At 36.9% G+C, this 24,215-nt stretch overlaps 1 protein-coding gene across 3 annotated transcripts in view; it reads left to right on the top strand.

Annotated features, from left to right (window-relative positions):
• The window catches only part of EPHA7 (EPH receptor A7), a 219,254-nt gene that overhangs the window by 97,802 nt on the left and 97,237 nt on the right, over positions 1-24,215 (top strand). The gene's annotated exons all lie outside the window — the stretch shown is intronic.

A 24,215-nucleotide genomic window follows, 5' to 3' on the forward strand; every position in this document is an offset into this window, starting at 1 on the left:
CTTAAATAGAATTCATGTCCCAGGTTTGGTGAGACCAGAAAGCTTATATTACAATACTAGACAGATAATATATCACACATGTAAATGATTATGCTTTACATTGGATGAAAAGCCTCATTTCATTCTAATACTAAAAACAGACGTAGACAGAATTTTTATAATATTGCTTGAGTACCCCCCCCTTATATTTTGAGACATAGAAAAAGTAAGACTGGAGTTACATGAAAGGTATTTAGGGATTCAGTCCTGCCTGCTAGCATTTTATTGACTCCCTAGTTTTCTGAGGCGGAGAAGGCAATGGCAAGCCACTCCAGTACTCTTGCCTAGAAAATCCCATGGATAGAGGAGCCTGGTAGGCTGCAGTCCGTGGGGTCGCTAAGGGTCGGACACGACTGAGCGACTTCACTTTCACACATTGGAGAAGGAAATGGCAGCCCACTCCAGTGTTCTTGCCTGGAGAATCCCAGGGATGGGGGAGCCTGGTGGGCTTCCGTCTATGGGGTCACACAGAGTCGGACACGACTGAAGTGACTTAGCAGCAGCAGCAGTTTTCTGAGGAATGTGTTATTATTCAGAATGCCGGGGAAAATTAAGCAAATTGCCCCAGGGAATAAGGCCCCAGATGATGTGTCTGAATGAGATGACCACTGAGGTCAGATTGTGGCCCATCCTCTTACCTCCTAGGTTATATTATTCCTTCCTTTTCTTGAGTTTTGAGGTTGTGTTGCTTTATTTCTAGAGAAAAAAGTCCATCCTAATAAACATGATGCATCGACATACTGGAAATTTTCTAAATAGAGTCTACACATCACAGTCTGTATACTACTTTTAGATTAAGTGTAAAGGTATATAACATGCAAATACATTCATGGAATCCAGGGACTGAAATAGATTTGCATTACACTTTTATACACTTTTAACCTTAATATTTGTGAATTTGATTCAGAATATCCTAGTTATAATGCATGGAAAACCCACAAGGATACAGATTTCTACCCAGAGTAATAGCCATGGTAATCTTTAGCGTACTTCTTTGGACATTTTTTCCAACATTAGATGTTAAATTTGCTCTCTAGTAATTGGAAAGTGTTTCAAATTGTGTGTGTTAGTGCTCAGTTGTGTCCGACTCTGTGATCCCATGGACTGTAGCCCGCCAGGCTCTTCTCTCCATGGGATTCTCCAGGCAAGAATACTGGAGTGCATTGCCATTGCCTTCTCCAAGGGATCTTCCTGACCCAGGCATCGAACACAGGTCTCCTGCTTTTAAATTGTAACTGTTATGTATGCAGGTCAAAGACTTATCTCTAGAAATATAAAATTTATGTAAGTAGAAATATAAAATTAGTTTGTTATTTTGATAATCTTAAACTAGGATGTATTATGTTTAGATTAAAACTTTACATAGTTTGATTGCTTTAAAACTTTGCCAGATCACATTGTTGATCACATCTATTTCTTTGAAAATTTGAAATTCAAAAATAATGTAAATAATATTTTTTTTACTTAAGTGTAATGAAAATTTAAGGCATTTTTCTGGAACATCTCTTTTGCCTTTAGGAAGTGAATGAATAGAATGTGCACATAAACAATACTAATGTATTTCTGAACTTGCTTACTTTTTGCCATGAACAAGAACATTACACTGTAGCACAAAAATTTAACTTCATCAGAGTTATAGTATAATTGAGTTCCTGTGTAAACACTGCATGTAATAAAAATATAAACTGCTTAGCTTATATTATAAAGAAAGAAATGGAATTTGCAGTATTTATAAAAGTTCATATTAGAGGAAACAATGCCAAAGCTCCCCTGTAAACAGCCATTCATTCATTCTCTTTATAGTCAGAGCCAGTTAGCAGAAATGGAACTTGCCAATGAGGGTAAGAGGAGTCATAATATCTATGTAAGTATATATTTTATGAACATTATCACTTATTATTAATTTTCCAAGGAGACTTTTATTCATTAATTTTTAGTTTTTGCTTTGTTTTCACTCCTCAGCTCCCACCACATCCACTGAACTTCACTGTAAAGATTTCGTGAATCTAGTTCTATGAGAATATTCTTAAAATCTCTTATTCAGCACATTTTCTATAGTCATGCATCTAAAAGTGTAAGGCATGTAGTAAATGAAAAATACATACTTCTTGAGAAAGCAGATTTATTTTCTTCCAGTTTTATTGAGATATAATTGGCATGCAGAACTGTCTGAGTTTAGGGTGTACAGCAGCTTAATTATTTGAGTTATATACATCATAAAATGATTGCCACAGTAAGTTTAGTGATTATTCACTATAGATGCAAAGTAAAAAGAAAACAATTCTTTAGATACATAATAAAGATACAAAATAAAAAGAAAACAATTTTCCCTATAAAGAGAACTCTTAAGATTTACTCTCTTCACTTTTATATATAACATATCGCTGTGTTAACTATACTTATCATGTTTTATATGCTTAATCTTGCAGTGCTTATTTATCTTGTAACCAAAAGTTTGCATCATTGAACCACCTCCTCACCATACAAAGATACCATGTTATTTCTTACTATGTTCTCCACACTGTGCATTTCATTTCTGTGACTCATTCATTTTGTAACTGGAAGTTTGTACCTCTTAATTTCCCTCATTTTCCCTGATAAAATATTGGGTTGGGCAAAAACTCATTGATTTTTCCTGAAGATGTTATGGTAAAATCTGAATGAACTTTTTGGCCAACCTGATAGATTTTTCTGTTTTATTTGTGTATTAAATAGATATCACTAATTAGATTTTAATACATTATTTCTATTTAATTGAACTGTGTGAATAAATATAACTTAGAGTTGTCTACATTTCCCTTAAAACAGAGAGTTGATTTAATGAAATCCTCTTCATTCAATAGCCGCTTGTGGATACTTTGGGACTAACAAAAGACATAGTGGTTTATAGTAGCAGCTGAAAAGTAGAAAATCCATACCTGTGCAGAAATAATTAATCTACAAACTGAACAAATGTATAAAGAAGTTGCTGATACTTGTCACAGATACACAAATTATATTGAGAAATTTATTGGGTGAAAAAGCACAGTTGACTCAATTGTTTGTATATTTCAAATGAAAAAATAATTTTTTCCCAGTTATACGGATTATTTATTTAATTCTTCATGATCATTTCTTTGAAAAATGTTTATATGCATACATAAACAAATCAAACATATGCATTCCAGAAGGAAATTCTTTTTCAAAGTAAGTTCTAAAAGAAAGAAGAGACTTACTACGTCTATGATTTGAAGAAGTTCCAGGGCATGCAGTTTATATTCACTTTTGGCTAAAGATGTAATCTTTATATTTCAGGAAGGAACATATTAAAGAGTTGCAGAATTCAGAATGTGTTTATAGGTGGAGAAAACTAAGTAAGACATTTGGATTTATTGGGTTGGCCAGATGAAATTTTTGGCCAACCCAATAGCTAGAAGGATATCCATAGAAATCTTAGATAACATGGTTTTATTATAGTGATGTGACTGTGCTGCGTGAGAAATAAAACTTAGAGGAAAAATTACTAGGCCATCTCTGTTTACTTCTCCTAAAGTACAGTGAAATTCCTTATATGTAGTATTCTGATTTATTTATTCTTTGCCAAAAGTTATACCTAAGATGTTATAGTTTTTCTGCATACCCATGTTGCTAGTTTACTTTTCAACATTGCAGACTTTTCTTCAAATAGCCATGCTTTATTGAAATGTTTGATCTTTATGCCCACTCTTAAATGTGAATATGTTCAGACAAATCTTCTAATGTAAAACCATTTAAGAAATGCTTAACATTGTGGTTAAGTGTTTGTGTTCATAAAGAAAAGTCCTAAGATCACTTCTAGGATGAGAAGTCAATAAATGTTTGACACTTAAATACCCGAGCTAATGAAGAAGAAAGAGAATAATATATTTTTTTGCCCGTGAAGAAAATACTGTTGATTGCCTTGGATAAACAGTTTATCCATGATTACCGGCTTATTCATTATTTGGAAAAGAATTTAATAACTGTGTTTAGCATTGTATATAAGGATTATTCAAGCTTCCCTTAGTGATCACATCCCCTTATCCCACTGATTGTGACATTCTTCTCCAACCCCTCCAAAATGTAGCCTTTCTTTTGGCCAGTGTAAAATAAGAGAGTTTATATTACTGATGAATTGATTCAACAATATAATTGCTTATATCCTTACAAGGTAAGATCTTTGTTTTTTATTTCACTTCAACTGTGGAGTGTAGTGGGAAAAAATAAGATGGAGCCCTCAAGGAAGAGAGACATGATTTTACTTTCCAGTTCTGCCATGTTACTATTGTGTGGAGTAGATAATGCATAGAGCAAGATTATTTTACACATAACATTATCAAAAGTTCTTGAGAAAATTACTAAAAAATATTTGAGAAAATCCAAGAAGTTCTAAGTTTATTTAACCTCACTCATGCCTTCTGGAGTATGGAATGTACATGTTGGGAAATGTCCACTTATTTTCAAAAGTCTACAAAGAACAAGTATGTTGCAAAAGTACTTGAAAAATCAAATATCTCAGGATTCATAATTAATAGTTCAGCACTCACATTCTTTATTATGTGTGGAGTAAAATTCTTGCAAGAGCCCTTGGACCATATGGTGTTGCTGTGTTCAGTTCAGTTCAGTTCAGTTGCTCAGTCATGTCTGACTCTGGGACCCCATGGACTGCAGCATGCCAGGCTTCGCTGCCCATCACGAACTCCCTGAGCTTGCTCAAACTCATGTCCATTGAGTCAGTGTTAAAAGTTAGTGTCTAAAAATGACAATTTAATTCCATAGTTATGTTAATATTGCTTATGGTCTGGCTTGGATGTTAATTGACAAAACCTTTCAAACTTTTCTGTCCAAAATTAAAACTACTGATAATTGGCTATTAAAAACTACAGTTATTTCTGCTTAAAAGATAAATAGTAATTGTTTAGTGACCAATATCTCCTTCAGAACTTGAGGGACAAGCTCTGTAGTTATTTATCTTAGGCATAATTAGGCATATTTAAGTCACCGACTTGATGGACATGAGTTTGAGTGAACTCCGGGAGTTGGTGATGGACAGGGAGGCCTGGCGTGCTGTGATTCATGGGGTCACAAAGAGTCGGACACGACTGAGCGACTGAACTGAACAGAAGTTATATCATTACAATATAGATTTGAAGAAAGATATTTCTTCAGTCTGACACTAAAATATGAAATTTCTGATGGAAGACAAATGTTGAAAGTTCATGGTAATAAAAATAAACTACCTAACTTCATTAATCTTATTTTCATGAGGAGTTACTTACCTGCATGTAGTAAAATGATGAACACCACAGTTCAAAAGCATCAATTCTTCGGTGCTCAGCTTTCTTCACAGTCCAACAGTCACATCCATACATGACCACTGGAAAAACCATAGCCTTGACTAAACAGACATATGTTGGCAAAGTAATGTCTCTGCTTTTTAATATGCTATCTAGGTTGGTCATAACTTTCCTTCCAAGGAGTAAGCATGTTTTAATTTCATGGCTGCAATCAGCATCTGCAGTGATTTTGGAGCCCCAAAAAATAAAGTCTGACACTGTTTCCACTGTTTCCCCATCTATTTCCCATGAAGTGATAGTGATCCTATAATCCACTTCATTTGCTCTGACTCAGGAACCAATGTCCTAGGAGAAATCTTGTCATCCAAAGATAATAAAGTCAGGTAAGAACAGCTTATCTCTATTTTGAGTTAGAAAAAGTCAGTAGTGTGATGTATGGTGCACTTCTAGGGAGATGAGGATTCTGTCACACCAGAACTCTTCTCAGTTGGCTGATTGTTGAAAATTCACTGGTGACATACTTTCACTTAAAACATTAATTCATGGAATTCCCTGGTGGTCCAGTGGTTACGACCCAGTACTTTCGCTGCCATGGCTGGGTTTAATCCAGGGTTGAAGAACTAAGATCCCGCAACCATATGGTGTGACCAGAGAAAACCCTTTCATTTATTCTTTTACTATGCAAAAATCCATATTCACCATATCACAAGTTCAGAATATCATAAATTTCATCTGATGTGAAAAACCGACTCTGTGGAAAAGACCCTGATGCTGGAAAAGATTGAAGGCAAAAGGAGAAGGGGACAACAGAGGATGGCATGGTTAAATGGTATCACTGACTCAAAGGACATGAATCTGAGCAAACTCTGGGAGACAGTGAAGGAGAGAGGAGCCTTGCATGCTGAAGTCAGTGGGGCCGCAAAGAGTCACACGTGACTTAGCAGATGAACAACATAAATTTAACACATATTTCTAGGTACTAGGAGAAAGGAATAGACCAAAAAAAAATCTGCTGTTAGAAACTTCTAGTAAGAGTGAGATGAAGAGTGAAATGGAAATCAATTAAATGTGTGCCATATTTAAAAATTAAATGATCCTGTCCAATTAGTGTCGGTGGCTCAGTGGTAAAGAACCACCTGCCAATGGAGGAGACATGGGTTCAATCACTGGGTCAGGAAGATCTCCAGGAGAAGGAAATGGCAACCCACTCCAGTATTCTTGTCTGAAAAATCCCCTTGGACAAAGGAGCCTGGTGGGTTACAGTCCATGGAGTCACAAAGATTCGGACATGACTTAGTGACTGAGCATGCACAGCCAATTAGTGTAGAAAAGGCATGAACAGAATTTCAGAGGGGTTATCTGAAAAAGCTTCTTAAAAGATGATATTTGAGTAAAAGTCTGAGTAAATTATAGAAGCAAAATCAAAAGAAAGAAGGATGTTTCAGTCAGAACCATCTGTGTGAGGCCCTGAGGGAAGAGTGGGCTGGGCATGTTCAACTGGGGAGGAGAGTAATAGAAGGTGTGGATGAATAGAAGAGAGTAGAGTAGATGCTGGAACTTTAATGGGATTGAAGGATATTGTATTGGTCCTTAGAGATCATTTAAACCACTGGCTTTAGATGGAGATGAAATACCATTGGAGAGTTCCAATATTAGAGTGATGTCAGCCTACTTGCATTTTAGCAGTGTAATGTTACAAATGGATAAGAAGGGCTCAAGGGGGGAAGCAGGAGTTTCTGGAGGCTATTGCAGTAATCTAGAAAGGAGATGGCATTGGCTTGTGTTTGACTATTAGCAATGGAATGGTAAGGAGTGGTGGTCTGAGTCTGGATACATTTTGAATATAGAATCCACAGATGAACTGTTAGAATGTGGGCTATGAGAAAAAGAGAAAGACTAAGGGTGGTTTCTTTGCTTCCCTGGTGGTTCAAGATGATAAAGAATCTTTGTGCAGTGCAGGAGATCTGGGGTCAATCCCTAGGTTGGGAAGATCCCCTGGAGAAGGGCATGGCAACCCACTCCAGTATTCGTGCCTGGAGAATTCCCATGGACAGAGGAACCTGATGAGCTCAAGTCCGTGGGGTCGCAGAGTAGGACATGACTAAGCTTAGGACTAAGCACACAAAAGGGTGATTCTGAGCATTTTTACCTAAGCAACTGGAAAGATGAAATTCACATGCAGGAGATTATGAGAGGGACAGGTATGAAGGAGAAAATTAGGAACTCAGTTTTGAATACGCTAAGCTTCAAGTGCCTATGCTTGTATATTACAAATCTGGAGTTCACATCTGAGGTCTGTGTTAGTGATGTAAATCTGGAATTATCAGCAAAATGTGAAATTTAAAGTAATGAAACTAAATAGGATAATAAATGGAATGAATATAGATAAAATCACAAAGAGGGTTCAGATCTAAGTGCCAGGGCAATGGGTGATGAAGAACAGTCAGAAATGACAGAGAATGAGTGGCCAGTGAGGTTAGGAGGAAAATTCAGAGTTTAATGCTCTGAAAGCAAAGAAAGTGTTTCAAGGAGAAGGCAGTGATCTGTGTCAAATGTTAATAGCCCTGCAAGGTGAGCAGTAAGAACTGAACTTTGGATATAATCAACTCAGCATGAGTCTAGTGGCCATCAGAACATCTCATATGTCTTCGATTGCACTAATCTATCGTCTAAGGGTGGCTGACATTCTGCTTTACTCTACACTAGTCACCTCCAACCGAGTGTATTGTGTCCAGATATGATGCAGCTCACAAGCCTGTAATATGAATATGAGTCAAAAGAATGGATTTGACTAATTTGGAGAAAACAGAGGACGATACCATGGTAATCTTCAAAAACTATGAATCTTTGTATCTAAGAAAATATTTTTCTTATATTTAGTTTATAATTTGTCTTGTTGTTTCATCCTATTCATTCATTTATTCATTAAATATTAAGTGCCTATGGTGTGTCAAACACTGCTGAACACTAGAGATCAAGTAGTGAGCAGTGAAGAGAAGATCCCTATGTTTCTGAAGTAGATTGTCTGAAGAATTTTAGTCCAAAATTGTGATGTACCTTGATGAGGTTCCAGCTCTGTGGGTATTCTGTGTTAGCAGGAAACTCACTAAAACTGAAAAGGGAAGAGGCAGTATAATCTCACACTAAAAATTCAAGGAACAAATGATTTCTCGGTTTTAAAAATTGCTTTTTTTACTTGCTTCTGCTTATAATGTCCAGTGAGTTACAGGAAATCATCACATATGGTGGTTTTAGAGCACATGCTAGTCAGTCTTTCGTCTAAGGAAGTTCTAGCTGTGCTATTCATTAAACTTTTAATACTCATGTTAAATTCATTTAAAATCACTTCTTGTACCTGTTTGAATTACACTGAATGTTTTGGTAATGTTGTGTTGTGATTTGGGTTGTGTTTTTACTCATTTGTGGAACAAATATTTATTGAGAATTTACTGTATGTCAAGTAATTTTGCTGAGTGCTGGGGATTCTGTGGTAAAATGGGTGTAGTGTCCCATGGAACCTAGATTATTGAGGGAGATAGGTACTAATCTCTTTCCTTTACTGCTTCCACATTCATCTTAACATTATTCTTGAGTGTTATGAGATTTTCATTAAAGTGCTCAGTTGCTCAGTCATGTCTGACTCTTTGCGACCCCATGGACTATAGCCTGCCAGGCTCTTCTTTCCGTGGAATTTTCCAGAAAAGTATACTAGAGTGGGTTGCCATTTCCTTCTCTAGGGGATCTTCCTGACCCAGGAATAGAACACGCATCTCCTGTGTCTCCTGCATTGGCAGGCAGATTCTTTTTTCCACTCCACCACCTGGGAAGCCCATGATTTTCATTAATGAGTCCGAGTCTATAAATAGAATTAGCTGCTGTTTGGTTAATGTTTGGTGAATACACCAGGCAGTTTATAAGTCTAAAATTATTGTTCTTGAATCTTTGATGGATCTCACTGATGGTTAAGACAGGATGTTATTTGATTTTTTTTTTCCAGTGAGCGTAGGCATCACTTTACATCTGAGCCAGCAAAGAAAACAGATAATTATTTAATCTCATGTGTTTGATGATAACCATTTTTCTTGGCAAATGCTTGGATTAAGCAAGTTTTCTACATTGGTATTTCTATGATTCAAAGTCCTTTTTTCAGCCTATTAAATATATTCAGTGTCTGCAAAGTGTGTCTGAGTAAATACAAACTATTAAAAGTACACCAGTATGTGCAAAACAATCTTTCTACTGCAAGCAAAGTTGGTTCAGTGTATGCCTGTTTTCAGTATTAAAGTGGTCATTCATTTGGTTGGAATATTTTTAAAAATTCCTTTTGCTTATTTTATCTTTTTTTTTTCTTTTTCTGCTGAGTGTCCTAGGTACGTGTATGTAGCAGGAGCAGGTGTAGAGGGTAGAAAGCAGCAGAATATAGTAGGATGTTGTAGACTTTTCTACCAGTTTAACCAAAGCTTGAAATTATGGAAAATTTTAGACAACCCATCTGAGCAGATGCTTCCTGTGAGTCAGTTACACATCACTGGTTTGGCCTATGTTTTTGTGCAGCTGAATGGGCCTGGCAATTGTTTTGAAGAAGGGGCATGCTATCTCTTTTAGAAGGATAAAGTAAAAAGTTTCTTACTTAAAGAGTTTTGATGATTAAGAGGAAGTAGAAGAAATGAGATAATATTGAAATTTCTGTGAAATAAAAACCAAGCAGGTCTAATCCTTTTAAATTCCATTGGTCCTCTGCTTTGAATTTAGGATTAAATGTTAACTGTATTTTATACAGATATTTCCCTGTGTTCATATATGACTCTTGGCAATATTAATTCTTTTTGCCCCTGGTAGACTGTTAAAAGAAATTTTAGTCTATACGATAGGTATTTATTTGCATTCTGATTTGGACTGTTTTTGTTTTTCCTTCTTGCACTTTCTTTTCACTTGGGAAAGTGCAGTGATGGAGGCTGAACAGAGTTTTTCTGATAATATTCTCTTCTGAAGAAAATCTCCCTCTCTGCGTACTCTTCTTTTCATCTCATTCTCCTTCTGTCTATGCCCATTTTTTTTAGCCTACATAACCTCAGTCCTAGAAAAGTTGTGTTGATGGGAAAGAATGATTTTTTTCATGATTATTATTAATAAGTAGAGAATAGGAAAATGAGTTTGGTAATTTAAGATGTGCAGCAAAATGATTTTACTTACATAATTTGAGAAATGATTATAAATATTGTTAACATGAATCTATTCTTTTCCTGATGATGTTTCTCAAAGTCAAAGAATGGATCCTTCTTATTTACCCCAACATACTTGCAGATATATTTTTAAAGCATGGCTGTCAATTTTATCTAGAAGTAATGTACACAGTTCTGAGAATATACAATTTCCTATTTCCAAACTTTTCATTTTATTCACTAATATATTAAGTGTATGAATTCTGTGATCCCAGTTTTTCATTATTGATGATCCTGCTATATTTTGCATTTCAGGCCTTTCATTTCCTCTTGGGTTTCCCCAAATCTAATAGTGGTTTATAGGTTTCCCTTTACCAAACTAAAATACCTAATAGCCACTGAAGTTTATGGAATATTATTTAGCACCATCTTAATTTCATTTTCAGGTAGAAACTTTAAAAAATTCCTTGAGATTTCACTGACTACCCTACATAACTGAGGTCCAGTGAAAAAGATTCTGATAAATGTTATAAGGAATGAATCATAAGAATGTTTCTTGTTAATAATTTTCATATGTAGGTAAATAAAGTTACCCCAGGGCAAACCTAATGCAGATTTGAAAACAACAACAACATCAAAAAAATTATTCTATACATTAACATTAATGTTGTAGCTTTTTTCTAAGTAAACAGATAAAAAAAATATCAATATTTCTATGAAAAAATCTCAAAAATATTCCTTGTATTCAAAAAGTCTGTCTCCCCCTTCAAGGATGCTTTTGGATAACTTTTGGCAACATAAAGCAGACCACTGATAATACTTGGAGGTAGTTTTGTATTTGTGATTAAATGCATGTGAAATATATAAATGGAAGGACTCCTGGAGTTAAGATTTTAATATTTCAGTTGTAGATAACTCTCTTTGAAAACATAGCTTTTTATACAGATTTGGTGTGAAAATGTTTAGTTGAGCAGATGGAGATCCAGCTGGTAGAGTATATGTTTGTCAGGGTATCTGGCATTTAGCTACATCCAAAAATGATATCAAACCAAAAGATGCTAAAGAGCAGCACTGTATGAAAGCCAGTAAGATCAGTTAGGGGTAGCATTCCCTCAGTTTTGATTTTCTAACCTTGTAGAGATATATTGTAATCCAGATGGAATTTTCCATTTCAAAAATAAAGTCTGAGAAGATGTAAATAAAATTGTCAAACAGCTGCCTTTCCAAAATCATGATTACAGTAGGCCAGGAAACACATGCTACTTTGTGTGTTGAAATTTGTTATCTGATGAATAGTATATATCTATAAGCATACAAAATCATACACATTTCCCAGAACTTTATATTCTGTATACTTAAAGTCATTATTTTGGCTTCATGAGCTAAACTGTAAGAAGTGGCAGAGGATAATGAGTAAAAAAGTAAAAGGAAGATATAAAGCATTTGGAGACAAATGACAGGAGCCCTAAATATATTTGAAAACATTTTACCCTATGGGATAGCAATATTTAAGCCCACACTGCAATGGGTGAAAAGGCCAGCTTAGTAAGGAATGATAATATGTTTACTCCTAAGTTTTGTAACAGGTACATTTGGTTGCTTAATATAGCCTACTTATTCATTTCTCTCTCAAAGAGATGAATTTTTAGAAATAAATTATTTTGTCAATATGTACATGTGTTTAAGAAGTTCTGTATTGCACATTTGAAATCATTTGAATCGAGAGAAATGAACAAATGTCATAATTGTAGTTAATAAAAAATTTTACATACTGTTTTTTGTTTGGTCTGTATTAGTAAAATAGATATTCAAATTAAAAATTTAAATTTTTAATTTAAAATTCACTGAAAATGACAAATTTTGGTTGTTGTTTTATATGAGACTTACATAGCATCAGTTAATATATTTATTCATAGAACTGTTAATACACACATAAGCATGTGCACACACAAGTAGGGGGTGGGATGTCCCCTAAATACTTAAAACTGCATACCACAGTGAGTACAAATATCTGCAGGTGACTTTTGGAAGGTTTACTGTAAAAATTTAAATTAATTACTGACTCCAAAGAAAATTTTAGATCCTAATTCGATTTAATGAACTCATAAAATTGGTTTCCATGTTTTATAAGTATAAAATCAGAATAAGATAGTCACTAATATGCATCCCTGATTTTGCCATTGACATAATAAGAATTCACTTCTCTGCTTTAAAATATTCTCTTACCAAACACCTTTAGCATGATTTAGTTAGCTCAGATTTAGAAATTGTTTAAGGAAGCTTGTGTATCTACATAATGCTAGTGTATTTTTCAGAAAGCACACCTCTGTGAGATAAAAAATCTTTTGGCCTCTTCAGGGAGCTTCATATTTTATAAAACAAGACCCAAAAAGTGCAGTTACTTTGAGTAGATTATAAAAGATATTTGCTTTTTATTTCTATGAAATTCTTTATCCCAACATTTCTTCCTAAATTTTAAAAAATGTTAATGAATACTATATTTCACCTCTTTCAGATATTCATCTCACACTTGTTTAAATAATTTTTATAGTATGAATTATATATATATATATATATATATATATGTAACATATTAAGGGCTTCATCCATGGCTCAGAGGTAAAAAATCTTCCTAAAGTGCATGAGACACAAGAGATGCAGTTTTGATCCCTGAATCAGGAAGATTCCCTGGAGGAGGAAATGGCAATCCACTCCAGTATTTTTGCCAGGAAAATCCCACAGAGGAGCCTACTGGGCTACAGTCCATGGGGTCACAAAGAGTCTTATATAACTGAGCAACTGAGCACATATAATATATAACTTACGGTGCAAATTATGTACATATATATGTGTGTATGTATGTATGTATTATATATAAATAAAATATGTGAGTGTGTACATCAGTGTTGTGTGAAATCCTGATTGCTTAATTTACCTTATACTGAGTTTTGTTAGGTTCTTTGCATCATTATTTCAATGAGTTCTCATAGTACCTTATAAAGTAAATTCTGCCATTTTACAGATGAGAAAATACAGGTGTAGAAAGTTTGAGTAACTCAAAGTTGTATAGAGGCAGGAATCTAACCCCAAACCATGTTCTTTATCACTATGCCTTATGCTCTGTGTTAATTTTCCAGTCCTTTTAAAAGTCCAAATTAAGTCTTAAAGGGCATAGTTTAGATATCTGAGTAACTGACCAATTCCTTTAAACAAATTCCCAAACTGTTAACCTATTAAAGTTGATCAATTAATGTTACAGTCCCCATGGAGTTGCGTGGACCACGGGGGTCTGCAGAGGGAATGTCTGTCTCTAGGGAGTAGTGCTTCCCACTTCTCTCTGATGACCCACACATTTCCAGGGAGGCCACATCTTAATTCTAGAAACCTAGATTCTTTCAAGTGAAATCTTAATATTTTACAATTTGTGTATAATAATTTCATTTTAAAATAATATGCTCACTGATTTAAAAAAATAAGAAGGAAGGGAGAGTGCATTAATCTCTCAACTGTAAAATGCTCAACTATAAGAAGGAGCTGCTGCTGCTGCTAAGTCACTTCAGTCGTGTCCGACTCTGTGTGACCCCATAGACGGAAGCCCACCAGGCTCCCCCATCCCTGGGATTCTCCAGGCAAGAACACTGGAATGGGTTGCCATTTCCTTCTCCAATAAGAAAGAGAGGCAGGTTTAATTCTAATGGTAAACAGAATCTGAGACAAAAATGTGTATGCAGGGAGTTTGAGTGCAACAGTAGCAGGACTGAACACAGGTATTCAAAGAGCAACCATTGATGCAACTACAGCAGTAGTATTGGCCAATCCCACAGAGCACTTTGGCACTGGATAGGCACTGTAGAGTTGTCCTGGTTAGGGAAAGGAGCCAGGCCTTTATGCCTTCTGTCCTCTCTTCTGCGGTTAAGCAGTCATTGGATATGCTCCCACTTAGGGCTGTAAGCTTGGGTCATGAGACTCTGTTTATTGTTCAGCCCCCAGGTTGTATCAGACTTTTTGTGTGCCCATGGACCACACCATGCCAGGCTTCCCTGTCCTTCACTATGATTCAGAGCTTGCTCAAACATAAGTCCATTGAGTCAGTGATGTAATCCAACTCTCTCATCCTCTCTTGCCCTCTTATCCTCCTTCCTTCAATCTTTCTCAGCATCAATCTTTTGCGATGAGTCAGCTCTCTGCATCAGGTGGCCAAAGTATTGCAGCTTCAGCTTCAGTATCAGTCTTCCAATAAATGCTCAGGGTTGATTTCCTTTAGGATTGACTGGTTTGACCTGTTTGCTGGCCAAAGGACTCTCAAGTCTTCTCCAGCACCACAATTTGAAAGCATCAGTTCCGCACTCAGCCTTCTTTATGGTCCAACTCTCACATCCATACATGACTACTGGAAAAACCATAGCTTTGACTATGTGTACCTTTGTCAACAAAGTGCTGTCTCTGCTTTTTAATACAGTATGTTTGTCATAGCGTTTGTTTCAAGGAACAAGCGTCTTTTAATTTTGTGGCTGCAGTCACTCTTGGCAGTGATCATGGAATCCAAGAAAATAAAACATGTCACTGTTTCTACTATTTTTTCATCTATTTGCCATGAAGTGATAGGACCAGATACCAAGATTTTACTTTTATTAATGTTGAGTTTCGCGTCTCAATAACCTCAGATATGCAGATGACACCATCCTTATGGCAGAAAGTGAAGAGTAACTAAAAAGCCTCTTGATGTAAGTGAAAGAGGAGAGTGAAAAGGTTGGCTTGAAGCTCAACATTCAGAAAACAAAGATCATGGCATCTGGTCCCATCACTTCATGGGAAATAGATGGGGTAACAGTGGAAACAGTGTCAGACTTTGTTTTTGGGGGCTCCAAAATCACTGTGGATGCTGATTGCAGCCATGAAATTAAAAGACGCTTACTCCTTGGAAGGAAAGTTATGACCAACCTAGATAGTATATTAAAAAGCAGACATTACTTTGCCAACAAAGATCCGTCTAGTCAAGGCTATGGTTTTTCCAGTGGTCATGTATGGATGTGAGAGTTGGACTGTGAAGAAAGCTGATTGCCGAAGAATTGATGCTTTTGAACTGTGGTGCTGGAGAAGACTCTTGAGAGTCCCTTGGACTGCAAGGAGATCCAACCAGTCCATTCTAAAGGAGATCAATCCTGGGTGTTCATTGGAAGGACTGATGCTAAAGCTGAAACTCCAATACTTTGGCCACTTCATGCGACGAGTTGACTCACTGGAAAAGACTCTGATGCTGGGAGTGATTGGGGGCAGGAGGAGAAGGGGACGACAGAGAATGAGATGGCTGGATGGCATCACCGACTCAATGGACATGAGTTTGAGTGAACTCCGGGAGTTGGTAATGAACAAGGAGGCCTGGCGTGCTGTGATTCATGGGGTCACAAAAAGTCGGAAACGACTGAGCGACTGAACTGAACTGAATGTTGAGTTTCAAGCCAGCTTTTTAACTCTCCTTTTTCATCTTCATCAAGAGGCTCTTTCATTACTCTTGGCTTTCTACCATTAGTGTGGTATCATCTACATAGCAGAAGTTGTTGATATTTCTACAGGAAATCTTGATTCCAGGTTGTGATTCATCCAGTCTGGCATTTCACATGTGTACTCTGCATGTAAGTTAAATAAGCAGGGTGACAATATACAGTGTTGATGTACTCCTTTCCCATTTTGGACCAGTTGATTATTCCATATTGGGTTCTGTTTTTTCTTGACCTACATACAGGTTTCTCAGGAGACAGGTAAGGTGGACTGGTATTCCCATCTCTAAGAATTTTCTACAGTTTTTTGTGATCCATACAAAGACTTTAGTGTAATCAATAAAGCAGAAGTAGATGGTTTCCTGGAATTCCCTTGCTTTTTCTGTGATCCAATGAATGTTTGTATTTGATCCCTGGTTCCTCTGTCTTTTCTATATCCATCTGTCCTTCTGGAAGTTCTAGATTCATGTACTGCAGAAGCCTAGCTTGAAGGATTTTGAGTATAATCTTATTAGCATGCAAAATGAGCGCAACTGTATGGTAGTTTGTAACATTCTTTAATGTTGCCCTTCTTTGAGACTGGAATGAAAACTGATCTGGTTTTTCAGTCCACTGCTGACCACTGCTGTGTTTATTGAGTGAAGCATTTTAACAGCATCATCTTTTAGGATTTGAAATAGCTTAACTGGAATTCCATCACCTCTGCTAGCTTTATTCATAGTAATGCTTCCTAAGGCCCACTTGACTTCACCCTCTAGGATGTCTGGCTCTAGCTGAGTGACCACAGCATTGTGGTCACTAAGAGCTTTTTTGTATAGTTCTCTTGTATATTCTTGTCACCTATTCTTAATCTCTTCTATTTCTGTTAGGTCCTTGCCATTTCTGTCCTTTATTGTGCCCATCTTTGCATGAAATGCTCCCTTGGTATCTCCAATTTTCTTGACGAGATCGCTAGTCTTTCCCATTCTGTTGTTTTCCTGTTACTTTGCATTGTTCTCTTAAGAAGGCTTTCTTTTCTCTTCTTGCTATTCTCCAGAACTCTGCATTCATTTGGGTATATCTTTCCCTTTTTCACTTGCCTTTCACTTACCTTCTTTTCACAGCTATTTGTAAGACCTCCTCAGACAACCACTTGGCCTTCCTGAATTTCTTTTTCTTTGGTTGATTTTGATCACCATCTCCTGTACAGTATTACCAACCTCTGTCCATAGTTCTTGAGGAACTCTATCGGATCTAATCCCTTGAATCTATTCATCCCCTCTGCTGTATAAACATCAGGGATTTGATTTAGGTCATATCCAAATGGCCTACTGTTTTTCCATATTTTCTTCAATTAAAGCCTGAATTTTGCTGTAAGGGGATCATGATCTGAGCCATACTGAGCTCCTGTTCTTGTTTTTGCTGATTGTGTAGAGCTTCTTCATCTTCAACTGCAAAGAATATAAATAGTCTAATTTCAGTATTGACCATCTGGTGATATCCATGTGTAGAGTCTTCTCTTGTGTTGTTGGAAGAGGGTATGTGCTAGGACCAGTGCATTCTGTTGGCAAAACTCTTGTTAGGCTTTGCTCTGCTTCATTTTGTACTCCAAGGCCAAACTTGCCTGTTATTCTAGGTAGTTCTTGACGTCCTATTTTTGCATTCCAATCCCCTATGATGATAAGGATATCTTTTTTGGTGTTAGTTCTGGAAGGTTTGGGGCTTTCCTGGTGGTGCAGATGGTAAAGAATCTGTCTGCAATGTGGAAGACCCACGTTTGATCTCTGGGTCAGGAAGATCCCCTGGAGAAGAGGATGGCAACTCACTCCAGTATTCTTGCCTGGAGAATCCCTTGGGCTGAGGAACCTGGTGGGCTACAGTCCATGAGGTTGCAAAGAGTTGGAGGCAACTGAGTAACTAACACTTTCACCTTCACTAGACGGTTTTGTAAGTCTTCATAAAGCCATTCAACTTCAGCTTCTTCGGCATTAGTGGTTGGGGCATAGACTTGGATTACTGTGATACTGAATGATTTGCCTTGGAAATAAACTGAAATCATCCTGTCATTTTTGACATTTCACCCAAGTACTACATTTCGGACTCTTTTGTTGACTAAGAGGGCTACTCTATTTCTTGTAATGGATATTTGCCCACAATAGTAGATATAATGGTCATCTTAATTTAATTTGGCCATTTCCTCCATTTTAATTTACTGATTACTAAAATGCTGTGTTTACTCTTGCCATCTCTTGCTTGACTACATCCAATTTACCTTGATTCATGGACCTAATATTCCAGGTTCCTATGCAACATTTTTCTTTTTTCAGCATCATACTTTACTTTCAGCACCCAACTCATCCACATCTGGGCCTCGTTTCTGCTTTGGCCCAGCCTCTTCATTCTTTCTGGAGCTATTTCTCTGCTCTTCCCCCATAGCATATTGGACACATACTGACCTAGGGGCTAATCTTCAGGTGTTATAACTTTTTGTCTTTCCATACTGTTCATAGGATCCTCAAGGCAAGAGTACTGGGAGTGGTTTGCCATTCCCTTCTTCATGGTTTGCCATACCATGTTTTGTCAGAACTCTCCAACATGACCCATCCATCTTTGGTGACCCTACATGGCATGGATGCTACTTTCATTGAGTTACACAAGGCTGTGAATCATGAGATCATTTTGGTAAGCTTCCTGTGATTGTGGTTTTCATTCTGAAGCCTGTGAGATTGTAGTACTTGCTTCTTCTGTCTGCCCTCTGATGGATGAGAATAAGTGGCTTGTGCAGGGTTCTTGATGGAAGGGACTAGCTGTGGGGAAAAGTAGGTGGGGAAAATTAGTCTTGCTCTGGAGGCAGAGCCATGCTCAGGAACTCTTTACTCCTATTGTATGGTGATAGGTGGGGCTGTGTTCCCTCCATTAGTTGTTTTGCCTGAGGTAACCCAGTTCTGACATGCCCAGGCTCTCTGGTAGGGCTAATGGTGACCTCCAAGGGTCTTATTGTTAACACACAGCTCCTAGGACTGCTGCTACCAATGCCCCTATCCCCACAGCAGGCCACTTGTCGATTCACACCTCTGTAGGAGACCTGCGAACACTCACAGGCAGATCTAACTCAGTCTCATGTGAGGTCATTGCTCCTTTCCCCTGTGTCCTGGTGCAGACAAGCTTTTGTTTGTGCCCTCCATGAATCTCTGTTTTCCCCAGTCTATAATCAAATCCTGCTGGCCTTCAAAATCAGATTCCCTGGGGATTCCCAGTCCCTTTGCCAGATCCCCAGGTTGGGAAGTCTGATGTGGGGCCTAGTACCTTCACAACAGTGTGAGAACTTCTTTGGTAGTATTGTTCCCCAGTTGGTGGTTCACCCACCCAGTGGGTATGCGATTTGATTTTAAAGTGATTACACCCCTCCTACCATCACATTATGGCTTCTCCTTTGTCCTTGGCTGTGAGGTATCTTATTTTGGTGGGTTTCAACGTCTTCCTGTTGATGATTGTTTAGCAACTAGTTGTAATTTTGATGTTCTCTCAAAAGAAGATGAATGCATGCCCTTCTACTCTGCCATCTTGATGCTGATGACACTCTTAGATTAGAAAAGCTTTCACAGGGCCACTCAACCGTAAGCTGTCAGGTTAGCTTAACACACTTAGTACCAAAGGAGAGGAGCTGTGGGCCTGGGTGGTACACCACAGCAGGTATGGCAGCCTGCTAACCACAGTCTAGCCCTGGCCACTTTAACCATCTAAGTAATCTAATAACTGTTTTCAAAGTATTTCCTTATAATATAGACCCTTCACCAGAAATGCCTACTTTCCACCTCTACAAATTCAAATTCTGTCATCCTTAAAGACCTTCTCAAGCCTCCCTTTTTCTATGACTCTTTATGGACCATACCCTCAGTCACTCTCATATATTTGTATGTGTGTATATATGTATGTAATCAAACAACAGTATATTGATGTTGCCCATTCTTTGATTCATAAAATTTTGTTCCCAAACTTCATGTCGGGTACTTATTATAAGTGCAGACACTGGTACCTAAACTTCTGAAGTCCTGATTCTTTAGGTAACTGGGTTGGAGTCCAGTCATGTACCTGTTTAATGTAAGTGGCTGGTTCTTTATAATTTAAATACATATGCCAGATGTTTCTATAGCAGGTTGAGATATACTGATTTAAAGAGAGACATATAAATGCAAATTTGATGTCTTCTTTATTTGTCAGTTGTGTCTTTGTAAGCCTTCTTCATAGGACTTAGGACAAGTAAGCAAAGCAACTGTTATTTTATTTATAAATTATTAGATGAGAATAAAATACATACAAATATACAAATTCTTTTGTAAACATGAGACATTTTATAAGTGAAATTATGTTTCAACTAATCAAAATTATTCTGGAAAACTTCTGACTTGGTAAGCTCCCACAATCCTCTATTTCAGCATTTTAATGCTGCCTTAGGACTTGGCTAATTGTGTTGGGCCATCTTGTCTCTAAAGCATTAAGTACTAGTAAAGCTGTGTAAGCTTTAAATATAATTTTCTAAATTATATTTTCTGACTAATGCTTATGAAATTTCATTTATTATAAAAATGCAACACATCTTTATTATAAAATATATTTTTTTTCCTCAGTTGTAATTGTACATCTGACCTGTGTCTACTATCATCTTCCTAAAACCACAGAAGGGAAAAGTAAGCATTATACTTCCACCAAACCTGTTTTTGCTAGCTACATTTTTAAATATATTTACTAAATATGAAAGGGAGTTGTTTTTCTCCCTCGTGAAGTAAAATTGCTCTACAAATCATTTTGTGCTAATGATTGTGTTCTTTTAAAATGGCCAAGCATATTCAGTCTCTAATCACTTTGCCTATCACTGCAATATAATGCTAATTTTAAAGAATTCTCTTTTGGAATGAAATAAGTAATTTACTGAATCTTTATTTGAATTTTACTTATGTATCAAAATACTTCACTAAGCTTTTGTTGAATCTTCAGAATATTCCAACATGCTGAAGCTTCTTAGTATTAAAATACAACATTTATTAAAGCACTTAGGATAAAATAAAACCAAGCTTGATAGTATAATATTGGATAAAAATTCTTCAGTTTCACAGGGTTAATTAATCAATGAAATGGATCAGTGATTTCTCTTCCTTCAATAAGTAACCTATTAATACTAGCACACAATGTGTGCTACAGATTTTACCAGTAGGTCACGTCTTTAATTATCTAACATACTTACTTATTGTAACATTTTACCCAGTTTTGCAAACAGTCAATCATCTAAATATCTAGTAAAAATATATTAGTAAATGAGATCCTCATCCTAGAAAATTTATTTTTCAGCTTACCACATGAATTAAAAAAAAAAAGGTAAAATGAACTATTTCATTGCATTAAGAATTCTATTTTCTATGTGAGTTAATAATTATCAGTTATTGGTTACTAAATAAGCTGATTATGTATGATATTACAAAAGTATGATAATCTTGATTATTTGATTATTAATATATGAAGTCTCAGGAAATCCTGTTGACTCTATCCTCAATGTATTTATAGGTTTAGAAAATATGTGTGTAGAATCTGATCACGTTCTTCACTTCCATGGCTATTCAGCTATTGCAGACCACCAGCATTTCTTACCTGGTTGACAACAAAACTTACAAACATGTCTCTTCTAACAGTTTTCAGCACAGCAACTAGATTCTTTTTAAAGCATATATGATTTTATTCCTCTGCCCAGAAAACTGTCATAACACTCTATCTCACTCAGAGCAAAAGTCCACCAGGCCTTCTGTGCTCTGCTTCCTCCCCACCTCCTTAACCTCTCTGGTCTCATCTTCTGCAATTGCCCCCTCACTCACTTATTCCAGCCATGTCAGCTTCGTTGCTGGTTCTAAAGCACACCAGAAATGCTCCCAACTTTGGACCTTTGTTCGTGGTATTCTCATTACCTTCAGTTCAGTTCAGTCTCTCAGTCATGTCCGACTCTTTGCGACCCCATGAATCACATCACGCTAGGCCTCCCTGTCCATCACCAACTCCCAGAGTTCACCCAAAGTCATGTCCATCGAGTCGGTGATGCTCTCCAGCCATCTCATTCTCTGTCGTCCCCGTCTCCTCCCGCCCCAATCCCTCCCAGCATCAGAGTCTTTTCCAGTGAGTCAACTCATCGCATGAGGTGGCCAAAGTATTGGAGTTTCAGCTTTAGCATCAGTCCTTCCAATGAACACCCAGGATTGATCTCCTTTAGAATGGACTGGTTGGATCTCCTTGCAGTCCAAGGGACTCTCAAGAGTATTCTCCAGCACCACAGTTCAAAAGCATCAATTCTTCGGTGATCAGCTTTCTTCACAGTCCAAGTCTCACATCCATACATGACCACTGGAAAAACCATAGCCTTGACTAGATGGACCTTTGTTGGCAACGTAATGTCTCTGCTTTTTAATATACTATCTAGGTTGGTCATAACTTTCCTTCCAAGGAGTAAGCATCTTTTAATTTCATGGCTGCAATCAGCATCCGCAGTGAGTTTGGAGTCCAAAAAAATAAAGTCTGACACTGTTTCCACTGTTTCCCCATCTATTTCCCATGAAGTGATGGGACCAGATGCCATAATCTTTGTTTTCTGAATGTTGAGCTTCAAGCCAACCTTTTCACTCTCCTCTTTCACTTTCATCAAGAGGCTTTTTAGTTCCTCTTCACTTTCTGCCATAAGGGTGTTGTCATCTGCATATCTGAGGTTATTGATATTTCTCCCAGCAATCTTGATTCCAGCTTGTGCTTCTTCCAGCCCAGCGTTCCTCATGATGTACTCTGCATAGAAGTTAAATAAGCAGGGTGACAATATACAACCTTGATGTACTCCTTTTCCTATTTTTACCTTAGAATTATCTTAACCTGCTTATTGGATTGGCTAACTAATTCATCTCCCACAAATCTGTGTTCAGACCCTACCTTCTCAATGAGGTCTATTCTGACAACCTATGGAATGTGACAACTTTTAAATTCTTAGCACCTAACATCCTGACCCTGCTTTTCTGTGTCTTTATGTCAGAACACTTTCACTTTCTATTTTATATTATTTTTTAGTTGTTGATTTATTGTTTATCTTTCTTCTGGAGAGTGTAAGCTTCAGTGTGGTAGAGATCTTATTCCTGTAACACAAAGAAATGTGTGAACATGGTAAACTCTTAGTAAATATTTGTTAAATTGAATTGAATTGTGACTGTAGTAAGAAGGTGAACTGTTAAACACACATTATGTGTTAAATGTGTTACAGATTATTTATGTGTTAAGAATTGGAGTATAAATGGCAGCAAAGATTGAGAGGTTGATACACCAGAAAAATTAGCTGTACTGATCAGAAAAGACCACCAGTTTTTCTGTCAGCCACAATAATAATTTCCTGATTCTAGAAATGAATCACCAGTGCAGGTTCGACGCATGATACAGGATGCTCGGGGCTGGTGTGCGGGGATGACCCAGAGGGAGGATAAGGGGAGGAGGGAGGTGGGAGGGGGGTTCAGGAGGGGGAACACATGTACACCCAGGGCAGATTCATGTCAATGTATGGCAAAACCAACCAATATAATAAAGTAATTAGCCTCCAATAAAAAAAAATAATAAAAATAATTCCAGGAAATTTTACAAGAATTATTTTTTCAAATAAAAATACTGAGAGACAAGGAAGACCTCATGAAGCTTTAATAGCTAATCTTATTAGAATATCATCACCAAAAAGATAATAACATAGACAGCAAAGCAAGGAAATAAAACAAAATCCTGTATAGTTTTATCTCCACTATTTCTTAAAAACAATTGTGTTTAAAAACCGTATTAGCAGAACATAAAATTTCATGATTAAGGACATCTTTTAGATTAAATGAACTTGTCATAATTTAAGTTGCATTAATTTTTAGCATTATTTGTCTTTTTCTCATTTGTAGTGTAAACTACCTAAGGAATAGCACTGGTCCACAAACCTCCAATAAGATACTATGCATCAGTGAACTTATTGCCTTCAAAATGCCTGATTCCAAATAGTTTCTTTCTACATTTATCTTTCACTTTCTCACCAAGCAGATGGCAGCATAGTGGCAAGCTATGGAGACATAGAGGCCAATTTGTTCTGCCATGCGCTGAAAAGTGTGCTAACAATTTGTGTAGGCAAAACAAAAGCAAGAGAAAGAAGCTAATACTTTCGACAGCCATATTATATACCAAGCACTATGTTAGTGTTT

The sequence above is a fragment of the Moschus berezovskii genome, chromosome 10 (assembly GCF_049115385.1).
Source record: "Moschus berezovskii isolate FMDL1 chromosome 10, NW_MosBer_1.0, whole genome shotgun sequence".
NCBI lineage: Eukaryota > Metazoa > Chordata > Mammalia > Artiodactyla > Moschidae > Moschus > Moschus berezovskii.